Source organism: Mirounga angustirostris, unplaced genomic scaffold, assembly GCF_029215605.1.
Source record: "Mirounga angustirostris isolate CCGP_5_RB_7025 unplaced genomic scaffold, mMirAng1.0.hap1 SCAF_14, whole genome shotgun sequence".
Classification (NCBI taxonomy): Eukaryota; Metazoa; Chordata; class Mammalia; order Carnivora; family Phocidae; genus Mirounga; species Mirounga angustirostris.
Genome location: NW_026991722.1, coordinates 48,755,148 through 48,767,397, shown reverse-complemented (window position 1 = coordinate 48,767,397; position 12,250 = coordinate 48,755,148). Strand labels below are relative to the sequence as shown.

The 12,250-nt window shown below is 38.9% G+C and overlaps 1 protein-coding gene and 1 pseudogene across 4 annotated transcripts in view; both read right to left on the bottom strand.

Annotated features, from left to right (window-relative positions):
* The window catches only part of ABHD3 (abhydrolase domain containing 3, phospholipase), a 66,369-nt gene that overhangs the window by 24,479 nt on the left and 29,640 nt on the right, over positions 1-12,250 (bottom strand). The window lies entirely within an intron of this gene.
* Positions 983-7,682, bottom strand: LOC129046190 (cytochrome c-like; annotated as a pseudogene). Its single transcript, XR_008507037.2, has one exon. The product of XR_008507037.2 is annotated as a cytochrome c-like (transcript).

Below are 12,250 nucleotides of genomic sequence, written 5' to 3'. Positions count from 1 at the left end.
AAGTGAATCTCTTACAGACAGCATATAGTTGGATTTTTGTTTTGTTTTGTTTTTTTAAGATTTTATTTATTTATTTGTCAGAGAGAGAGAGAGAATGCACAAGCAGGGGGAATGGCAGGCAGAGTGAGGAGCAGGCTCCCCACTGAACAAGGAGCCCCATGTGGGATTCAATCCTAGGACCCTGGGATCATGACCTGAGCTGAAGGCAGACCTTAACCGACTGAACCACCCAGGTGTCTTTTATTTATTTTTTAAATCCATTCAGCCAATCTCTGTCTTGTTGGGTTTTTTTTTCCTGTCTTGTTTTTAAAAACAGCTTTACTGAGATATAATTTACATTATACAATTCACTTGTTTAAAGTGTACAATTCAGGGGCGCCTCGGTGACTCAGTCAGTTAAGCATCGGACTCTTGGTTTTGGCTCCAGTCATGATCCTGGGGTTGTGGGATTGAGCCCCGTGCTGGGCTCCAAGCTGCTGAGCATGGAGCCTGCTTTGGATTCTCTCTCTCCCTCTGCCCCTTCCCCCCTTCAAAAAAAATAAAGTGTACAATTCAATGGGCTTTTTTGGGTATATTAGATAATTTTTTTAAAAGATTTTATTTATTGATTTGAGAGAGAGAAAGAGAAAGCACGAGCAGGGAGAGGGGGAAAGGGAGAAGCCGACTCTCCACTGAGCAGGGAGCCTGATGCGGGGCTGGATCCCAGGACCCTGAGATCATGACCTGAGCCGAAGGCAGACGCTTAACTGACTGAGCCACCCAGGCGCCCCAGAAATTCTTTCTTTCATCTGAAAGTTCATATAAAGAATTTTATTAGGCCCAAATGAAAAAAAAGGAAATGTTTAAAATATCAGAAATCAGGGGCGTCTGAGTGGCTCAGTTGGTTGAGCATCTGCCTTCAGCTCAGGTCATGATCCCAAGGTCCTGGAATCCCGTCCTGTGGCCAGCTCCCTGCTCATCAAGGAGTCTGCTTTTCCCTCTCCCTCAGCCTCTGCTCCCCCTGGTGCTCACTCTCTCATGTTCACTCTCCTCTCTCAAATAAATAAATAAAATATTTAGAAATTTAAAAAAAAATCAGAAATCTGATTTGAGAAAAAGCTAGAAATATTATTACATTTTATTGACAGTCAAAGAAATATCTTAAATAAACCCTGAAAACATGCAGAAAAGTTGGGAGTAGGATCAGGCTTTAATCTTTTCTTGCTAAAAAGAATGGCAAGACAGAGGCATCTGGCTGGCTCAGTTGGTAGAGTGTGCAACTCTTGATCTTGGGGTTGTGAGTTCGAGCCCCACATTGGGTGTAGAGATTACTTAAAAATAAAATCCTTAAAAAAAAAAAGAATGGCAAGACAGACTAAACATAAATAAGATTTAAGTAAGCCACATGCATGTATTTGCGTAAGCACCTAGGTTACACACGAATTGGGGCTAAAGTTCATTGTGACCTTGAACCTTGTAGCTCTGAGTCACCCAGAAAAGAACCATCTTTAGAGAGCAAACACTAAATAAGAATAAAAATGGCTTCTGAGGCAAGATGTCACCATATGACTACCACCGAGAGAAGGGAACAGAACTAGTAAGGGCAAAGAAAATGATGATCTGCAAACTCATGACAAAGCAACCTGTGCATCTGGGATTTTCTCCCCAACTCAGACCGGGATATTTGTACTTCCCTTCAGGAAACTTTGAAAAGTAGATCACAGCTCTGGTATCTCTTGCTAGAGGAGGAAATGTACTGACCTCTCCACAGGCCTTTGTTCCTAACAATGTTCAGTCAATAGCCGTCATCACTGCATATACTCCTCGCCTTGGAAATTGGGCAGAGAGATAAGGAAGAATGGAGAAAAGCAGCTACAGAGGAAGGCAGAATGACGGCTGCCATTCTGTCTCTCTCTCTCCCACTCCAGTTGGTGACAAGTAACCTGCTTTTTCTTTCATCTAACCCCTTTTCTGCCCTGACGGTCATCAGGGAACACTGCATATAAAGCTAAAAGAGCTGGTTGTACAACAACTACTATTACTAAGATATTTGATAAGCCTCTATTAACTTTGTAACATCTCTCTCTCCAGATAATTTTTACAATTTCTCCCAAATTTTTTGATCTGTGATTTTGTTTTTATTTATTTATTTATTTTTAAGATTTTATTAATTTATTTGACAGAGAGAGACACAGCGAGAGGGGACACAAGCAGGGGGAGTGGGAGAGGGAGAAGCAGGCTTCCCGTGGAGCAGGGAGCCCGATGCGGGGCTCGATCCCAGGACCCTGGGATCATGACCTGAGCCGAAGGCAGATGCTTAACGACTGAGCCACCCAGGCGCCCCTGTGATTTTGTTTTTAATTATCTTAAGCCTTATCACATAACTTACAAATTTGTGCTGCTGATATACCTCCTCTACTTTAACCCTTCTAAGGAGTTGTCAAAAACACCATTACCAATCATACAGATATGGTAATGCCACAGTTATGTTTTTGAATAGCTGTTTAGAAGACAATCCTGAATTATAACTCGGTCTGACTTAGTAAAGAATTCACAAGCCAAGTCGGCTGCTATATCGTCACACTGAATCTTAAAAGCATCTGACCTTACAGATCATCTATGAAATGTGAGAAGTGTTAAATATTCTTTTTTTTTTAAAGATCTTATTTATTTATTTGAGAGACAGAAAGAGGGAGAGAGCACATGAGAGGGGAGAGAGTCAGAGGGAGAAGCAGACACCCTGCTGAGCAGGAAGCCCGATGCGGGACTCGATCCAGGGAATCCAGGATCATGACCTGAGCTGAAGGCAGTCGCTCAACCAACTGAGCCACCCAGGCACCCCAAATATTCTTTTTTTGATATTATACATAAACCACACTAAAATGCCTTTCATTAAGCAAAAGGCAACATTTAAGAGGCAGGGAATTTTAATTAAGTCGGCATAGTTAAGACCAAAAAGATAAAGTGGACATTGCCAACTTAACTTCAGCCCTTGCCTTTCACAGGCTAACGAACACAACTTGAAACATAGCTGAGTCTTGCTGTTCTATGAGACGGTGAAGGGATTTCCTTTGTATTTAAATACATTACTATAACCAGTTACATAAATCTAAATATAAAACCAATCTCCTATAAGTTAGGAGATGGCATTTACCATCTCTGTGAAAAGCTGAACATTACTAATCAACTCCAATCATATTTTTAGAAGGGGAAAACATGACAGCACTTGCTGAACCAGAATTACTATCAAAGTTCAAAAAGCTGATCCTATTCATTTAACCACGAGCCCAACTTATTTAAATCAGGACTGTCCAAAAGAAATAGTCTATCATCCATTCAGATCTGGATTCTGGTGTATGAAATCAATTTAAAGATGGTACACATACAAAAGTCATAAGACATTTTTGTTTTGTAATAAGTAAGGCAATGGCCAACTATTACTCCTTATTAGCTTTTTTAAAAAAGATTTTATTTATTTATTTGACACAGAGAGAGAGACAGCGAGAGAGGGAACACAAGCAGGGGGAGTGGGAGGGGAGAAGCAGATTCCCCGCTGAGCAGGGAGCCCGAGGGAGAAGCAGGTTTCCCGCAGAGCAGGGAGCCCAATGTGGGGCTTAATCCCAGGACCCTGGAATCATGACCTGAGCCAAAGGCAGACACTTAACCAACTGAGCCACCCAGGCACCCCTGCTTAGTAGCTTTTTTGAGATAAGCTATCAAGTCTGCTCTTTTCCTTTTCTCCTTAATGTCAGCAAAGATAATTTTTGTTGTTGTTGTTCCAGGGATGTACTTCTTGGGATTCTCCAAGACTGTTGTTCTTTTTGGTATCCATGTAAGAAAATCTAGGGGGCTGACGCCCAAATAAACCATGGAGATTTGGCCCAGTCTTGTGCTTGCCTCCCTCTTCCATGGTATGACACTGGGCACATTTCTGAACAAAAGACTTGCCTTTCTCAATATCACCCATTTTTTTTTTTCATTTTTTAAAAGATTTATTTATTTATTTATTTGAGAGAGAGCGAGAGTGCATGAGCAGGGGGTGGGGCAGAGGGAGAGGGAGATGGAGAGGGAAAGAATCCTAAGCAGACTCCCTGCCAAGTACAGAGCCTAATGTGGGGCTTGATCTCAAGACCCTGAGATCATGGCCTGAGCTGAAATCATGAGTCGAACACTTAACCAACTGACCCACCAGGTGCCCCTACATCATCCATTTTTAAATTACTCTTTCATCGTGCGCAAAACAAAGGTGTCCACTCACGAGGTGTATGTCCCACTCTCTAAACTCTCCCAAATAATTTTAAAAGTCACAAGTATGAGGAAAATTATTCTGCAAAAGTTATTTTTCCTATGTATTTTAGCTATTTTTTAAAAAGGTTTTATTATTTATTTGAGAGAGAGAATGAGAGAGAGAGAGAGCATGAGAAGGGGGAGGGTCAGAGGGAGAGGCAGACTCCCTGCTGAGCAGGTAGCACGATGTGGGACTCAGGATCATGACCTGAGCCGAAGGCAGTTGCTTAACCAACTGAGCCACCCAGGCACCCCATATTTTAGCTATTTAAATGTTCTTCTCAAAACAGGGAAATATAAATAAAGAAATACCAAATAAAGAATAAGTCTGGTATTAAGAACTCTCTGTGACAACAGAACATGTTAACCAGGAAAGCAGGTAAGTCTTTTTTAAGGAAGGTTAAATAAAGGGTATAGAGCTACTGTAGCACAGGATTTCTCGACCTTTAGTGCTGTGGACATTTTGGACCAAATAATAGGAGTGGCTGTTTATAGCCTCCTTGATTGAAAACCTCTGATACAGTGAGATGGACCAGATAGCCTTGAATCTGCTTAAGCCCTGTGATCTGCCAGAATAAAAGGATTTTATCAGATGACCTTAAATATTTTCTAGTTCTAAGATTCCACAAGTCTTTGAACCCAAGAACAGAAATAATAATCAGAGGGTGGAGTAAGAAGAACATTCATACATTACTATGCTGATTTCAGATAATAATAACAACAGATAACCTTGATTATTGTTTGCTATGTGCCAGATCATGTTCTAGGCACTTTACATAAATATTAATATTGGAATAACTCATTCATTAAAAAATTTATTAAACAGACTATTTACTGAACTGAAGATTGAGTTAGAGCTTGTAGGAGAAAAATGAAATATAAATATAAGGTTCTTTGCCTCAAAGAGAGTATAATCTAATTAGGTTGAAAAGAAATGCATCATATTTTTGGTTGAGTGACTACAATAAATGTAATATTATGAGGCAGTGTACAATTCAATGTCCAGTGAATGGTGTAGATAATAAAGCCTTAGGAGGTCAGGTTGGGCAAAACTGATTAGGAAAGAATTCATGGAAAAAACCAGATAGGTATTATGCTGAGACTTGGAAAATGGTAAAGATTTCAGAAGAAGGAAAGTGTGGGATAGAATATGGGTTGGAGGGAGCAATGTAAACAAAGATGTAAAGTAGGAATGTATAAAATTTTCTAAGGGATGAAATAGTAGATCATTTTAGCAGAAACATGGCTACATAGAGTATAATGATAGAAAATAAGGATGGAAAAAATATGTTAGGACCAAAATAGGCATAGGGTTCTCAATGCCAGGTTAAGAAAAGATGACAAGGAGGTTATACTTCCAGAAATGTCAGAGTAGATCCTGTTAGGTCAATCCTTCCAAAGAATAGTATCTATAAAGTCTTGATAAATTTTAAAGGCAATGGAGAATGACCAAAGCATGTAGAAATTAAATGAGAGTTGACACTTGGAAGAAAAAAATGGCACTAGGTGAGCTTCTCCTCTTTTTATAGCTTTTTGCCTGAGGGGAGGCACCAGTTGGTATTATTCAATGATGGATAAATGTCAGATAGAAATGCTATTTCATGGGCTTAAGAGACCAGAAAACAGAGTTTGATACAATTATAGCAGCTAGAAAATAAAGGAAATTTTCAGAAAAGAGACACAGATGGAGAGTCCTAAATTCTGGGTAAACACTGAGCCCACAGTTCTGGCTAAACTTTCATCTCTACAGATATGAGGCTCCAAGCAGTCAAATTAAGGATAAAAAACTGAAGAGATTTCAGCTGCTGTCTACCCCAGAGGAGACAGAGTTTGAAGTTTGAGTTTAGGCAAATTATCTGTCTGATAAGACAAACAAACAAAAATCAGTTTTCTTTGGAAAAATATAACAGAATCTAAAGTCTCTACAATGGATCATTCAAAATGTCTAGAATACAATCCAAAATTACTAGATCACAAAGAAACAGGAATACATGCCAATACTCAAAAGATAAGACAGTCAATGTAACTGACCCTGAGATGTCCACATGTTAGAATTAGTAGATAAGGATTTAAAGCAGCTATTATAACTATGCTGAAGGACATAAAGGAAAATAAGCTTGTAATGAATTTAAAAAATAGGAAATCTCAACAGAGGAATACACCCTCTTAAAAATGGAAATTCTAGGTCAGAAAAATACAATATATGAATAAAAAATTCAATTGACTTGCAAATTACAGTTCCAATATAAAGATGAAAGAGAAATAAGGATCGAAAAAAATTGAATAGAACCTCAGTGTTTTTGTGGTACATTATCAAAAGATCTAACACATATGTATGTAATTGCGGTCCCAGAGGAGAAGAAAGAATGGAGCAGGAAAATACCTGAATAAATAATAGCAAAATTTTTTCCAAGGTTGATAAAAAGACAAAAAACTCAGTCTCAAAAAGAGAAAGAGAAGTGGTAGAGGAATAAAGGAACAACAACAACAACAACAACAACAAAACCAGAAAGCAAACATGAAAATGGTAAACCTATATCCACAATATCAACAGTTACATTAAATGTAAATGGGTTAAAAATCTAATTAAAATAAAGAAATTGTCAGACTGGATAAAAAAGCAAGACCAAGACCCAACTATGTGCTATCTATAAGCAATACACTTTAAATATAAAGACACAGATACTTTGAAAGTTAAAGTATAAAAAAATCATGTAAACAGTAAGTATAAGAAGGCTAGAGTGGCTACAGTAATATCAGACAGACATCACAACCAGAGATAAAGAAAGACATTTCATAATGATAAAAGAGTTAAATCATAGGAAGACTAAAAACCACAAATATATGTAAGACTAATAACAGAGCTTCCAAATACATGAAGCACAAATTCACAGAATTAATGGAGAAATAGAAAATCCACAATCATAGTTGATTTCAACATCCTTCTATCAATAAAACAAAGTTAGTAAAGATATAAACAGTCTGATTAACACTATAACTATCCTACCCTAATTTACATTTATACAACACTACATCCAATAGCATAACACATATTCTTTTTAAAAAATTATAATACTTGAACATTTCCAAACTAATGTCATAAAGATATTAAAACAGATTAATATAACTCATGTACCTTTTTCTAGAATGTAAAGCATCAGAAATCAAACACAATAATTAACAAGACTGTATTATTGACTGTATTACACACACAACTCCTGATTATCACATAGTAATGGAGAACAGTGAAACTTAATTCGTAATTCAAAAACCTCATTCTCCTGTTTCAACTCTTTCCCTACAAAATCTATTCCCTGAGTATGAAACATGACTTGTGTGCCTGTCATGTCTTGAATTTCTCTGATGAAAGAGTCCTATGATTCTACAGGTCTACATTATTCTGACAGACAATAATCAGGAGCTAGTTTTCCCAAGCCAAGAGTCTGAGACACCGAGTAAAGGAGAGTTTTGAAGGATGATCAACATTTCAAAGAACCTAAAAAAAAAAGAAAAATCATACATTTATCTGTAACAAGGCTGTACAGTTGAATCTTAACCTTGTCACACATTAACTGTCTAACTTTGGTGAGATTATGAACACTGTAGTTTTGTTTTTGGTTGGTAAAATGGGGATAATAATATATCTCTTGGAATTAGGTACATATTAAATAAGACAACCTAAGTATAGCACCTGGTATGGGGCCTATCATGTGGCAAGTACTACACAAAGCTAAATTTAATTATAGTAAACCAAAATGGCAATTCTGGTTATCTCTTGCCGATCATAAGTTCTGATTGGCCCTATGAATTAAAAAAAAAATCAACAAATTAATAATTAATGCAATTCATTTTTTTTTCGGCATAATATTTTAAAACCAGTCACCACAAGGGGAAGAAAGAGTTAAAGTTATCTCTCATGTGAAGAAGCTGAAAACCCTATAAAACTAGCGCTAAGTTCTCTTTCAGGAATCTCCTTATAACATTTTATTAGAATCTTTTTTTTTTTCCCAGTTAGCTCTCTCATTTTCCCTAACATACGAATATATGTTGCTTTCTGATGTTCTCAGATTTTATCTAACTCATTGAATTCTAGCTGTGTCTCTTTGGTATTTCTGTAGATCTGTCAACTAAAGAACGAGTTGAACTAGCTTACAGAAAACCCCACTTAATAAAAAGTATTCTACATTGGGGCGCCTGGGTGGCTCAATCGTTAAATGTCTGCCTTCGGCTCAGGTCATGATTCCAGAGTCCTGGGATCGAGCCCCGCGTCAGGCTCCTTGCTCAGCGGGAAGCCTGCTTCTCCCTCTCCCACTCCCCCTGCTTGTGTTCCTTCTGTCGCTGTGTCTCTCTCTGTCAAATAAATAAATAAATAAAATCTTAAAAAAAAAAAGTATTCTACATTAATAGTATGAACTAATAGGAATTATTCCAGTGTCACAGATTATTGCTGGCAACTTTATGAGCCAAAACTGAGTCAGAAACATGTATGTGTTCTAGGATATAGGTTCCAGTGGCCCTCCACCTTAGCAAGGCATTACCTTCTCCCTGTACCACTCATTGGCTGGCCAGGCACTCTGCTGTCTCTGGGCCCTCCTGGGATGGTTTCTTGCCTGGTAATAGGGACTAGACAGTAAGTACGTCCTTTCTATCTGACCAGACCAAAAGAGTGTGACTCTTCCCCACGCCAAAGATATGATTTGCTCCTTTAAGATTCACAGCTAGTACTTTTTAAAATGTTCATTGGAGGATGACTTTCTGCATATATATATATATATATATATATATATATATATATATATATATGTAATCCTTGCAGTCCTATGAGGTATAGTGATCTTTACAGAGGAGAAAACAGAGGTACAGAGTGACTGAATAATTTGTCTGTGGATACACAGAAGTGTATAACAGAGTTGGGACTTGAATCCAAGCAGACCTGACTCAATAATCCACTTTACTACCTCACTCTGTGGCCCTGGGCTATCTAAGCTAGTAACATTAACGGGTCTTTTTCCAAAGAAGATGAGTGCTCTGAATACAAAGTGCCCTTTGAGTGCGTGTCAGCTATGATTTAAAAAAAAAAAAAAAAAACTCTGTCCCTGAAACTTTGTTAATTGAGGTATCATTTTATCATGGAACGTCTAACAATTAGTTCCCTAGGGAATGAGACCACTTGTCGGTGTCCACCATAACTTTTTTTCAGAAATACCATTAAATAAGCTGAGCTCTTCACCCAGTGCTTCCTAGTATGCATCATGTCATCTAGCCAGTCTCATGAATAATCAGTTAACTGAACTCATTCTCAAAACTTTAAAAGTCAAATTGTTTTAACAACAATAAAAAATGATTAAAAAAATACTTTTAGATAAACACATCCTGGTGTTAATTTAAAGTGACTTCTTACCTAAGATACTGCTTTTAGACTAGGGTGAGGTCAGAACTCACCCTTTTGTTTCCTTGCCTCCCCTTCCTTCCTCCCCCAGGAAAAGTGCGTAGGTGACCTCCAAGTGCCCTTCTGATAGTGCAGGAAAAGCTAAGCGTCACTTAAAGCTTTGTATCTACTGGTGATATCTGCCCTAAATCCGAAATGCACAGGTCCAAACTCCAAACTGGAATGTAAAGGAACACTGAAAACTTCTTTCAAATCATCTCCCACTTCTAGTTTCTTTCCAATATGTAAATGCTGGACATTGGCAACCTTGCTACCAATAGGTGGGCTCCGCAGTGAAACACAGAAGATCTGAATCCTGTCAAACCACATTTAAAAGTCTGTGCTTTCTGTAAGTGGTTTTAACAATGTGGCAAGAAGGAAATTTCTTGAAGCAAACACGCACAACCTTGAAAAATCCCTCCATTCGTCCTTCCGTTCTTTTCTGACCCCTCTCCTGTTTCCCTCCTTCCTCTGTCAAACTTATAGGATGTGGGATCCACTCCTGCTCTAGTCTCCTGAGGTCACTGTAGCCCTCAGGAGTTGGGCTTCCCTCCTCATTGCCCTGCTGAATCTTCTCCAATTTTGTTTTATCTGTCCTCATTCTCCTTGCCCTTTCACTTGCCTCTGGCACTGCTGACCTGTTCCTTCCCTCCATAAAATGTCTCATTCAGTGTCTGATATTCCAGAATCCTGGCACTTGCAACACTGACCACTCAGTGCTAGAGACTGCCAGTTATCTCCCAGTATCCATCCTCCTCTTCTTTCTTTGTCACAGAATCTCCCAATTTCACTTGAGTACACGGCTGCCCAAAATAAAGTTTTCACTTTCAAGCCTCCCTTGAGGCTGAAGGAAGAGCAGGCCCACATGACAGAAGCAAAAGTGGTGTGCACAGCTGCTGGAAAGCACCCTTAAAGAAAGATAGTGAATTCTCCAGTCTTTTTTCTCCTTTTTGGATGTTGGAATGCAGAGGTGATAGCTGGAGCTAGAGCAGCCATGGGTTATGATGCAACACTTCCTGATACTATAGAGCCCCGGTGTAACTTCTTTTTAAAGTCACTGTTGGGGGGCGCCTGGGTGGCTCAGTTGGTTAAGCGACTGCCTTCAGCTCAGGACATGATCCTGGAGTCCCAGGATCGAGTCCCACATCGGGCTCCCTGCTCAGCAAAGAGTCTGCTTCTCCCTCTGACCCTCCTTTCTCTCATGCTCTCCGTCTCTCATTCTCTCTCTCAAATAAATAAAATCTTAAAAAAAAAAAAATTTTTTTTAAAGTCACTGTTGGGACGCCTGGGTGGCTCAGTCGGTTAAGTGGCTGCCTTCAGCTCAGGTCGTGATCCCAGGGTCCTGGGATCAAGCCCCGCATCAAGCCCCGCATCGAGCCCCGCATCGGGCTCCCTGCTCGGCGGGGAGCCTGCTTCTTCCTCTCCCTCTGCCTACTTGTTCTCTCTCTCTATCTCTCTGTCACATAAATAAATAAAATCTTAAAAAAGTCACTGTTATTTTGAGTTTCCTGTTACTTGTAGCTAGTCCTGGTTCTCTCTAATGCATTTCTTCCCTACTACTGCATACTCTTCGTCACTTCAGCTAAACTGTATGCTCTTTGGGAATATAGATTCTGATAAAAATACTTAATGACTGACCTAGATTTCAATGGACTTATTATTACATAATTCTGGATGGTTCACCCTTTTTAATACGAGTTGGGGGTGGAACAAAATAGTAGATGAAGGCTCTCAATAAAAGAGGTCAAAGTAGAAGATGATTTGGATGTTCTCAAGTTAGTTTTTCTCCCTCTTTTTAATTGTAGTGCTAAAAACTAATTCAGACAATGGGGAAAAGATTTAAGAAAACAGATAATATTCAGGTACATAAAATAATGTCTATTAGGCTGTGTTACCAAACAGAGATTTAAAAAAAAAAATCTTGAATGAATGGATAAGATTTCTAACTACTTTATCAATCATATGGGTGTAACTTTTTCTTCAGTCCTCTGATTTCTATGAGGGAAGCTTCTCTCTAAACACACTCCTGGCCTCCTGGCCTTTCTTACTTTACTCATTCTCCAGGAGATGGAGGGCTTATCTGACTGATAAAATTTGGAAGCATGACTGAGGCTGTCTGGCTCAGCAATTCTCTTCTCTCCTCAGGGGCAAGTTTATCCAAGGAACACATACTGCACTCAGCCAATGAAGATGGGCAGGCAGGTAGACCATGTATTCCCCATTCATTTCCCTTTGACTTCCTGGTAAAGCTTTTGTTCACAATGATCTTAAATGAACTTCAGTTTAGTTTCTATCCCATCTGCTATTAATGCTGAACGGGTGAAACTTACCAGAGAAGTTTTGTGTCTTTGTCAGTTTTCAGGTACAGGAATAACACATTTTTTAACAGCAACAGTAGTAAACCCTTATGTTTCACTTATCCATATGCCAGGAATTAAGTTCTCTCTAATGTCTAAATCATATCTCAGCAGCGAAGCAGCAACAGTTCTCTGGTGACCCGACCCTCCCTCCACATTCAGCCTTTACACAAGATAGTAACTGGGGCTTGAAGGTTAT